Here is a 12,279-nt window from a genome sequence, read left to right as displayed (position 1 = left end):
CGGTCCCCGTGTCCCACACTCGGAGTTACCGTACACACAGTCCCCGGTCCCCGTGTCCCACACTCGGAGTTACCGTACACACAGTCCCCGTGTACCACACTCGGAGTTACCGTACACACAGTCACCGGTCCCCGTGTCCCACACTCGGAGTTACCGTACACACAGTCCCCGGTCTCCGTGTCCCACACTCGGAGTTACCGTACACACAGTCCCCGGTCCCCGTGTCCCACACTCGGAGTTACCGTACACACAGTCCCCGTGTCCCACACTCGGAGTTACCGTACACACAGTCGCCAGTCTCCGTGTCCCACACAGTCCCCGGTCCCCGTGTCCCACACTCGGAGTTACCGTACACACAGTCCCCTGTCCCCGTGTCCCACACTCGGAGTTACCGTACACACAGTCCCCGGTCACCGTGTCCCACACTCGGAGTTACCGTACACAGTCCCCGGTCCCCGTGTCCCACACTCGGAGTTACCGTACACACAGTCCCCGTGTCCCACACTCGGAGTTACCGTACACACAGTCCCCGGTCCCCGTGTCCCACACTCGGAGTTACCGTGCACACAGTCCCCGGTCGCCGTGTCCCACACTCGGAGTTACCGTACACACAGTCCCCGTGTCCCACACTCGGAGTTACCGTACACACAGTCCCCGGTCCCCGTGTCCCACACTCGGAGTTACCGTGCACCCAGTCCCCGGTCCCCGTGTCCCACACTCGGAGTTACCGTACACACAGTCCCCGTGTCCCACACTCGGAGTTACCGTACACACAGTCCCCGGTCCCCGTGTCCCACACTCGGAGTTACCGTACACACAGTCCCCGTGTCCCACACTCGGAGTTACCGTGCACACAGTCCCCGGTCCCCGTGTCCCACACTCGGAGTTACCGTACACACAGTCCCCGGTCCCCGTGTCCCACACTCGGAGTTACCGTACACACAGTCCCCGGTCCCCGTGTCCCACACTCGGAGTTACCGTACACACAGTCCCCGGTCTCCGTGTCCCACACTCGGAGTTACCGTACACACAGTCCCCGTGTCCCACACTCGGAGTTACCGTACACACAGTCCCCGTGTCCCACACTCGAAGTTACCGTACACACAGTCCCCGTGTCACCGTGTCCCACACTCGGAGTTACCGTACACACAGTCCCCGTGTCCCACACTCGGAGTTACCGTACACACAGTCCCCGGTCCCCGTGTCCCACACTCGGAGTTACCGTACACACAGTCCCCGGTCCCCGTGTCCCACACTCGGAGTTACCGTACACACAGTCCCCGGTCCCCGTGTCCCACACTCGGAGTTACCGTACACACAGTCCCCGGTGACCGTGTCCCACACTCGGAGTTACCGTACACACAGTCCCCGGTCCCCGTGTCCCACACTCGGAGTTACCGTACACACAGTCCCCGGTCCCCGTGTCCCACACTCGGAGTTACCGTACACACAGTCCCCGTGTCCCACACTCGGAGTTACCGTACACACAGTCCCCTGTCCCCGTGTCCCACACCCGGAGTTACCGTACACACAGTCCCCGGTCACCGTGTCCCACACTCGGAGTTACCGTACACAGTCCCCGGTCCCCGTGTCCCACACTCGGAGTTACCGTACACACCGTCCCCGGTCTCCGTGTCCCACACTCGGAGTTACCGTACACACAGTCCCCGTGTCCCACACTCGGAGTTACCGTACACACAGTCCCCGGTCTCCGTGTCCCACACTCGGAGTTACCGTACACACAGTCCCCAGTCTCCGTGTCCCACACTCGGATTTACCGTACACACAGTCCCCGTGTCCCACACTCGGAGTTACCGTACACACAGTCCCCGGTCCCCATGTCCAACACTCGGAGTTACCGTGCACACAGTCCCCGTGTCCCACACTCGGAGTTACCGTACACACAGTCCCCGGTCCCCGTGTCCCACACTCGGAGTTACCGTACACACAGTCCCCGGTCCCCGTGTCCCACACTCGGAGTTACCGTACACACAGTCCCCGGTCTCCGTGTCCCACACTCGGAGTTACCGTACACACAGTCCCCGGTCCCCGTGTCCCACACTCGGAGTTACCGTACACACAGTCCCCGAACCCCGTGTCCCACACTCGGAGATACCGTACACACAGTCCCCGTGTCCCACACTCGGAGTTACCGTACACACAGTCCCCGTGTCCCACACTCGGAGTTACCGTACACACAGTCCCCGAACCCCGTGTCCCACACTCGGAGTTACCGTGCACACAGTCCCCGTGTCCCACACTCGGAGTTACCGTACACACAGTCCCCGGTCCCCTTGTCCCACACTCGGAGTTACCGTGCACACAGTCCCCATGTCCCACACTCGGAGTTACCGTACACACAGTCCCCGGTCTCCGTGTCCCACACTCGGAGTTACCGTGCACACAGTCCCCGGTCTCCGTGTCCCACACTCGGAGTTACCGTACACACAGTCCCCGGTCACCGTGTCCCACACTCGGAGTTACCGTACACACAGTCCCCGGTCACCGTGTCCCACACTCGGAGTTACCGTACACACATTCCCCGGTACCCATGTCCCACACTCGGAGTTACCGTACACACAGTCCCCGGTCACCGTGTCCCACACTCGGAGTTACCGTACACACAGTCCCCGGTCTCCGTGTCCCACACTCGGAGTTACCGTACACACAGTCCCCGGTCTCCGTGTCCCACGCTCGGAGTTACCGTGCACACAGTCCCCGGTCCCCGTGTCCCACACTCGGAGTTACCGTACACACAGTCCCCGGTCTCCGTGTCCCACACTCGGAGTTACCGTACACACCGTCCCCGGTCTCCGTGTCCCACACTCGGAGTTACCGTACACACAGTCCCCGGTCTCCGTGTCCCACACTCGGAGTTACCGTACACACAGTCCCCCTGTCCCACACTCGGAGTTACCGTACACACAGTCCCCGTGTCCCACACTCGGAGTTACCGTACACACAGTCCCCGGTCCCCGTGTCCCACACTCGGAGTTACCGTACACACAGTCTCCGGTCCCCGTGTCCCACACTCGGAGTTACCGTACACACAGTCCCCGTGTCCCACACTCGGAGTTACCGTACACACAGTCCCCGGTCCCCGTGTCCCACACTCGGAGTTACCGTACACACAGTCCCCGGTCCCCGTGTCCCACACTCGGAGTTACCGTACACACAGTCCCCGGTCCCCGTGTCCCACACTCGGAGTTACCGTACACACAGTCCCCGTGTACCACACTCGGAGTTACCGTACACACAGTCACCGGTCCCCGTGTCCCACACTCGGAGTTACCGTACACACAGTCCCCGGTCTCCGTGTCCCACACTCGGAGTTACCGTACACACAGTCCCCGGTCCCCGTGTCCCACACTCGGAGTTACCGTACACACAGTCCCCGTGTCCCACACTCGGAGTTACCGTACACACAGTCCCCGGTCCCCGTGTCCCACACTCGGAGTTACCGTGCACACAGTCCCCGGTCTCCGTGTCCCACACTCGGAGTTACCGTACACACAGTCCCCGGTCCCCGTGTCCCACACTCGGAGTTACCGTACACACAGTCCCCGTGTCCCACACTCGGAGTTACCGTACACACAGTCCCTGTGTCCCACACTCGGAGTTACCGTACACACAGTCCCCGGTCCCCGTGTCCCACACTCGGAGTTACCGTACACACAGTCGCCAGTCTCCGTGTCCCACACAGTCCCCGGTCCCCGTGTCCCACACTCGGAGTTACCGTACACACAGTCCCCTGTCCCCGTGTCCCACACTCGGAGTTACCGTACACACAGTCCCCGGTCACCGTGTCCCACACTCGGAGTTACCGTACACAGTCCCCGGTCCCCGTGTCCCACACTCGGAGTTACCGTACACACAGTCCCCGTGTCCCACACTCGGAGTTACCGTACACACAGTCCCCGGTCCCCGTGTCCCACACTCGGAGTTACCGTACACACAGTCCCCGGTCCCCGTGTCCCACACTCGGTGTTACCGTACACACAGTGCCCGGTCCCCGTGTCCCACACTCGGAGTTACCGTACACACAGTCCCCGTGTCCCACACTCGGAGTTACCGTACACACAGTCCCCGTGTCCCACACTCGGAGTTACCGTACACACAGTCCCCGTGTCCCACACTCGGAGTTACCGTACACACAGTCCCCGTGTCCCACACTCGGAGTTACCGTACACACAGTCCCCGGTCCCCGTGTCCCACACTCGGAGTTACCGTGCACACAGTCCCCGTGTCCCACACTCGGAGTTACCGTACACACAGTCCCCGTGTCCCACACTCGGAGTTACCGTACACACAGTCCCCGGTCCCCGTGTCCCACACTCGGAGTTACCGTGCACACAGTGCCCGGTCCCCGTGTCCCACACTCGGAGTTACCGTACACACAGTCCCCGGTCCCCGTGTCCCACACTCGGAGTTACCGTACACACAGTCCCCGGTCTCCGTGTCCCACACTCGGAGTTACCGTACACACAGTCCCCGTGTCCCACACTCGGAGTTACCGTACACACAGTCCCCGTGTCCCACACTCGGAGTTACCGTACACACAGTCCCCGTGTCCCACACTCGGAGTTACCGTACACACAGTCCCCGGTCACCGTGTCCCACACTCGGAGTTACCGTACACACAGTCCCCGGTCCCCGTGTCCCACACTCGGAGTTACCGTACACACAGTCCCCTGTCCCCGTGTCCCACACTCGGAGTTACCGTACACACAGTCCCCGGTCACCGTGTCCCACACTCGGAGTTACCGTACACAGTCCCCGGTCCCCGTGTCCCACACTCGGAGTTACCGTACACACAGTCCCCGTGTCCCACACTCGGAGTTACCGTACACACAGTCCCCGGTCCCCGTGTCCCACACTCGGAGTTACCGTACACACAGTCCCCGGTCCCCGTGTCCCACACTCGGTGTTACCGTACACACAGTGCCCGGTCCCCGTGTCCCACACTCGGAGTTACCGTACACACAGTCCCCGTGTCCCACACTCGGAGTTACCGTACACACAGTCCCCGGTCCCCGTGTCCCACACTCGGAGTTACCGAACACACAGTCCCCGTGTCCCACACTCGGAGTTACCGTACACACAGACCCCGGTCCCCGTGTCCCACACTCGGAGTTACCGTACACACAGTCCCCGTGTCCCACACTCGGAGTTACCGTACACACAGTCCCCGTGTCCCACACTCGGAGTTACCGTACACACAGTCCCCGTGTCCCACACTCGGAGTTACCGTACACACAGTCCCCGTGTCCCACACTCGGAGTTACCATACACACAGTCCCCGTGTCCCACACTCGGAGTTACCGTACACACAGTCCCCGGTCCCCGTGTCCCACACTCGGAGTTACCGTGCACACAGTGCCCGGTCCCCGTGTCCCACACTCGGAGTTACCGTACACACAGTCCCCGGTCCCCGTGTCCCACACTCGGAGTTACCGTACACACAGTCCCCGGTCTCCGTGTCCCACACTCGGAGTTACCGTACACACAGTCCCCGTGTCCCACACTCGGAGTTACCGTACACACAGTCCCCGTGTCCCACACTCGGAGTTACCGTACACACAGTCCCCGTGTCCCACACTCGGAGTTACCGTACACACAGTCCCCGGTCACCGTGTCCCACACTCGGAGTTACCGTACACACAGTCCCCGGTCCCCGTGTCCCACACTCGGAGTTACCGTACACACAGTCCCCGGTCACCGTGTCCCACACTCGGAGTTACCGTACACACAGTCCCCGGTCCCCGTGTCCCACACTCGGAGTTACCGTACACACAGTCCCCGGTCCCCGTGTCCCACACTCGGAGTTACCGTACACACAGTCCCCGTGTCCCACACTCGGAGTTACCGTACACACAGTCCCCGTGTCCCACACTCGGAGTTACCGTACACACAGTCCCCTGTCCCCGTGTCCCACACCCGGAGTTACCGTACACACAGTCCCCGGTCCCCGTGTCCCACACTCGGAGTTACCGTACACAGTCCCCGGTCCCCGTGTCCCACACTCGGAGTTACCGTGCACACAGTCCCCGTGTCCCACACTCGGAGTTACCGTACACACCGTCCCCGGTCTCCGTGTCCCACACTCGGAGTTACCGTACACACAGTCCCCGTGTCCCACACTCGGAGTTACCGTACACACAGTCCCCGGTCTCCGTGTCCCACACTCGGAGTTACCGTACACACAGTCCCCGTGTCCCACACTCGGAGTTACCGTACACACAGTCCCCAGTCTCCGTGTCCCACACTCGGATTTACCGTACACACAGTCCCCGGTCCCCGTGTCCCACACTCGGAGTTACCGTGCACACAGTCCCCGGTCCCCGTGTCCCACACTCGGAGTTACCGTACACACAGTCCCCGGTCACCGTGTCCCACACTCAGAGTTACCGTACACACAGTCCCCGGTCACCGTGTCCCACACTCGGAGTTACCGTACACACATTCCCCGGTACCCGTGTCCCACACTCGGAGTTACCGTACACACAGTCCCCGGTCACCGTGTCCCACACTCGGAGTTACCGTACACACAGTCCCCGGTCTCCGTGTCCCACACTCGGAGTTACCGTACACACAGTCCCCGGTCTCCGTGTCCCACGCTCGGAGTTACCGTACACACAGTCCCCGGTCCCCGTGTCCCACACTCGGAGTTACCGTACACACCGTCCCCGGTCTCCGTGTCCCACACTCGGAGTTACCGTACACACAGTCCCCGGTCTCCGTGTCCCACACTCGGAGTTACCGTACACACAGTCCCCCTGTCCCACACTCGGAGTTACCGTACACACAGTCCCCGTGTCCCACACTCGGAGTTACCGTACACACAGTCCCCGGTCCCCAAGTCCCACACTTGGAGTTACCGTACACACAGTCCCCGGTCCCCGTGTCCCACACTCGGAGTTACCGTACACACAGTCCCCGGTCCCCGTGTCCCACACTCGGAGTTACCGTACACACAGTCCCCGTGTCCCACACTCGGAGTTACCGTACACACAGTCCCCGGTCTCCGTGTCCCACACTCGGAGTTACCGTACACACAGTCCCCGGTCCCCGTGTCCCACACTCGGAGTTACCGTACACACAGTCCCCGTGTCCCACACTCGGAGTTACCGTACACACAGTCCCCGGTCACCGTGTCCCACACTCGGAGTTACCGTACACACAGTCCCCGGTCCCCGTGTCCCACACTCGGAGTTACCGTACACACAGTCCCCTGTCCCCGTGTCCCACACTCGGAGTTACCGTACACACAGTCCCCGGTCACCGTGTCCCACACTCGGAGTTACCGTACACACAGTCCCCGGTCCCCGTGTCCCACACTCGGAGTTACAGTGCACACAGTCCCCGTGTCCCACACTCGGAGTTACCGTACACACAGTCCCCGGTCCCCGTGTCCCACACTCGGAGTTACCGTGCACACAGTGCCCGGTCTCCGTGTCCCACACTCGGAGTTACCGTACACACAGTCCCCGGTCCCCGTGTCCCACACTCGGAGTTACCGTACACACAGTCCCCGGTCCCCGTGTCCCACACTCGGAGTTACCGTGCACACAGTCCCCGGTCCCCGTGTCCAACACTCGGAGTTACCGTACACACAGTCCCCGGTCCCCGTGTCCCACACTCGGAGTTACCGTGCACACAGTGCCCGGTCCCCGTGTCCCACACTCGGAGTTACCGTACACACAGTCCCCGGTCCCCGTGTCCCACACTCGGAGTTACCGTACACACAGTCCCCGGTCCCCGTGTCCCACACTCGGAGTTACCGTGCACACAGTCCCCGGTCCCCGTGTCCAACACTCGGAGTTACCGTGCACACAGTGCCCGGTCCACGTGTCCCACACTCGGAGTTACCGTACACACAGTCCCCGTGTCCCACACTCGGAGTTACCGTACACACAGTCCCCGGTCCCCGTGTCCCACACTCGGAGTTACCGTACACACAGTCCCCGGTCCCCGTGTCCCACACTCGGAGTTACCGTACACACAGTCCCCGGTCTCCGTGTCCCACACTCGGAGTTACCGTACACACAGTCCCCGTGTCCCACACTCGGAGTTACCGTACACACAGTCCCCGTGTCCCACACTCGGAGTTACCGTACACACAGTCCCCGTGTCCCACACTCGGAGTTACCGTACACACAGTCCCCGTGTCCCACACTCGGAGTTACCGTACACACAGTCCCCGGTCACCGTGTCCCACACTCGGAGTTACCGTACACACAGTCCCCGGTCCCCGTGTCCCACACTCGGAGTTACCGTACACACAGTCCCCGGTCACCGTGTCCCACACTCGGAGTTACCGTACACACAGTCCCCGGTCCCCGTGTCCCACACTCGGAGTTACCGTACACACAGTCCCCGGTCCCCGTGTCCCACACTCGGAGTTACCGTACACACAGTCCCCGGTCCCCGTGTCCCACACTCGGAGTTACCGTACACACAGTCCCCGTGTCCCACACTCGGAGTTACCGTACACACAGTCCCCGTGTCCCACACTCGGAGTTACCGTACACACAGTCCCCTGTCCCCGTGTCCCACACCCGGAGTTACCGTACACACAGTCCCCGGTCACCGTGTCCCACACTCGGAGTTACCGTACACAGTCCCCGGTCCCCGTGTCCCACACTCGGAGTTACCGTGCACACAGTCCCCGTGTCCCACACTCGGAGTTACCGTACACACCGTCCCCGGTCTCCGTGTCCCACACTCGGAGTTACCGTACACACAGTCCCCGTGTCCCCCACTCGGAGTTACCGTACACACAGTCCCCGGTCTCCGTGTCCCACACTCGGAGTTACCGTACACACAGTCCCCAGTCTCCGTGTCCCACACTCGGATTTACCGTACACACAGTCCCCGGTCCCCGTGTCCCACACTCGGAGTTACCGTGCACACAGTCCCCGGTCCCCGTGTCCCACACTCGGAGTTACCGTACACACAGTCCCCGGTACCTGTGTCTCACACTCGGAGTTACCGTACACACAGTCCCCGGTCCCCGTGTCCCACACTCGGAGTTACCGTACACACAGTCCCCGTGTCCCACACTCGGAGTTACCGTACACACAGTCCCCGGTCCCCGTGTCCCACACTCGGAGTTACCGTACACACAGTCCCCGTGTCCCACACTCGGAGTTACCGTACACACAGTCCCCGGTCCCCGTGTCCCACACTCGGAGTTACCGTACACACAGTCCCCGTGTCCCACACTCGGAGTTACCGTACACACAGTCCCCGAACCCCGTGTCCCACACTCGGAGATACCGTACACACAGTCCCCGGTCCCCGTGTCCCACACTCGGAGTTACCGTACACACAGTCCCCGTGTCCCACACTCGGAGTTACCGTACACACAGTCCCCGGTCTCCGTGTCCCACACTCGGAGTTACCGTACACACAGTCCCCGTGTCCCACACTCGGAGTTACCGTACACACAGTCCCCGGTCCCCATGTCCAACACTCGGAGTTACCGTACACACAGTCCCCGGTCCCCGTGTCCCACACTCGGAGTTACCGTACACACAGTCCCCGGTCCCCTTGTCCCACACTCGGAGTTACCGTGCACACAGTCCCCATGTCCCACACTCGGAGTTACCGTACACACAGTCCCCGGTCTCCGTGTCCCACACTCGGAGTTACCGTGCACACAGTCCCCGGTCTCCGTGTCCCACACTCGGAGTTACCGTACACACAGTCCCCGGTCACCGTGTCCCACACTCGGAGTTACCGTACACACAGTCCCCGGTCACCGTGTCCCACACTCGGAGTTACCGTACACACATTCCCCGGTACCCGTGTCCCACACTCGGAGTTACCGTACACACAGTCCCCGGTCACCGTGTCCCACACTCGGAGTTACCGTACACACAGTCCCCGGTCTCCGTGTCCCACACTCGGAGTTACCGTACACACAGTCCCCGGTCTCCGTGTCCCACGCTCGGAGTTACCGTACACACAGTCCCCGGTCCCCGTGTCCCACACTCGGAGTTACCGTACACACAGTCCCCGTGACCCACACTCGGAGTTACCGTACACACAGTCCCCGGTCACCGTGTCCCACACTCGGAGTTACCGTACACACAGTCCCCGGTCTCCGTGTCCCACACTCAGAGTTACCGTACACACAGTCCCCGGTCTCCGTGTCCCACGCTCGGAGTTACCGTACACACCGTCCCCGGTCTCCGTTTCCCACACTCGGAGTTACCGTACACACAGTCCCCGGTCTCCGTGTCCCACACTCGGAGTTACCGTACACACAGTCCCCCTGTCCCACACTCGGAGTTACCGTACACACAGTCCCCGTGTCCCACACTCGGAGTTACCGTACACACAGTCCCCATGTCCCACACTCGGAGTTACCGTACACACAGTCCCCGTGTCCCACACTCGGAGTTACCGTACACACAGTCCCCGTGTCCCACACTCGGAGTTACCGTACACACGGTCCCCGTGTCCCACACTCGGAGTTACCGTACACAGTCCCCGGTCCCCGTGTCCCACACTCGGAGTTACCGTGCACACAGTCCCCGTGTCCCACACTCGGAGTTACCGTGCACACAGTGCCCGGTCCCCGTGTCCCACACTCGGAGTTACCGTACACACAGTCCCCGGTCCCCGTGTCCCACACTCGGAGTTACCGTACACACAGTCCCCGGTCTCCGTGTCCCACACTCGGAGTTACCGTACACACAGTCCCCGTGTCCCACACTCGGAGTTACCGTACACACAGTCCCCGGTCTCCGTGTCCCACACTCGGAGTTACCGTACACACAGTCCCCGGTCCCCAAGTCCCACACTCGGAGTTACCGTACACACAGTCCCCGGTCTCCGTGTCCCACACTCGGAGTTACCGTACACACAGTCCCCGGTCCCCGTGTCCCACACTCGGAGTTACCGTACACACAGTCCCCGTGTCCCACACTCGGAGTTACCGTACACACAGTCCCCGGTCTCCGTCTACCACACTCGGAGTTACCGTACACACAGTCCCCGGTCCCCGTGTCCCACACTCGGAGTTACCGTACACACAGTCCCCGTGTTCCATACTCGGAGTTACCGTACACACAGTCCCCGGTCCCCGTGTCCCACACTCGGAGTTACCGTACACACAGTCCCCGTGTCCCACACTCGGAGTTACCGTACACACAGTCCCCGGTCTCCGTGTCCCACACTCGGAGTTACCGTACACACAGTCCCCGGTCCCCATGTCCAACACTCGGAGTTACCGTACACACAGTCCCCGATCCCCGTGTCCCACACTCGGAGATACCGTACACACAGTCCCCGTGTCCCACACTCGGAGTTACCGTACACACAGTCCCCGGTCCCCTTGTCCCACACTCGGAGTTACCGTACACACAGTCCCCGGTCACCGTGTCCCACACTCGGAGTTACCGTACACACAGTCCCCATGTCCCACACTCGGAGTTACCGTACACACAGTCCCCGGTCTCCGTGTCCCACACTCGGAGTTACCGTGCACACAGTCCCCGGTCTCCGTGTCCCACACTCGGAGTTACCGTACACACAGTCCCCGGTCACCGTGTCCCACACTCGGAGTTACCGTACACACAGTCCCCGGTCACCGTGTCCCACACTCGGAGTTACCGTACACACATTCCCCGGTACCCGTGTCCCACGCTCGGAGTTACCGTACACACAGTCCCCGGTCCCCGTGTCCCACACTCGGAGTTACCGTACACACAGTCCCCGGTGACCGTGTCCCACACTCGGAGTTACCGTACACACAGTCCCCGTGTCCCACACTCGGAGTTACCGTACACACAGTCCCCGTGTCCCCCACTCGGAGTTACCGTACACACAGTCCCCGGTCTCCGTGTCCCACACTCGGAGTTACCGTACACACAGTCCCCGTGTCCCACACTCGGAGTTACCGTACACACAGTCCCCGGTCCCCGTGTCCCACACTCGGAGTTACCGTACACACAGTCCCCGGACCCCGTGTCCCACACTCGGAGTTACCGTACACACAGTCCCCGTGTCCCACACTCGGAGTTACCGTACACACACTCCCCGGTCCCCGTGTCCCACACTCGGAGGTACCGTACACACAGTCCCCGGTCCCCGTGTCCCACACTCGGAGTTACCGTGCACACAGTCCCCGGTCCCCGTGTCCCACACTCGGAGTTACCGTACACACAGTCCCCGGTCCCCGTGTCCCACACTCGGAGTTACCGTGCACACAGTCCCCGTGTCCCACACTCGGAGTTACCGTACACACAGTCCCCGTGTCCCACACTCGGA

The sequence above is a fragment of the Chiloscyllium plagiosum genome, unplaced genomic scaffold (genome assembly GCF_037043375.1).
Source record: "Chiloscyllium plagiosum isolate Xiang-an unplaced genomic scaffold, Cpla_swu_hap1 HiC_scaffold_46, whole genome shotgun sequence".
Lineage (NCBI taxonomy): Eukaryota > Metazoa > Chordata > Chondrichthyes > Orectolobiformes > Hemiscylliidae > Chiloscyllium > Chiloscyllium plagiosum.
This window is presented reverse-complemented; position numbering follows the sequence as displayed.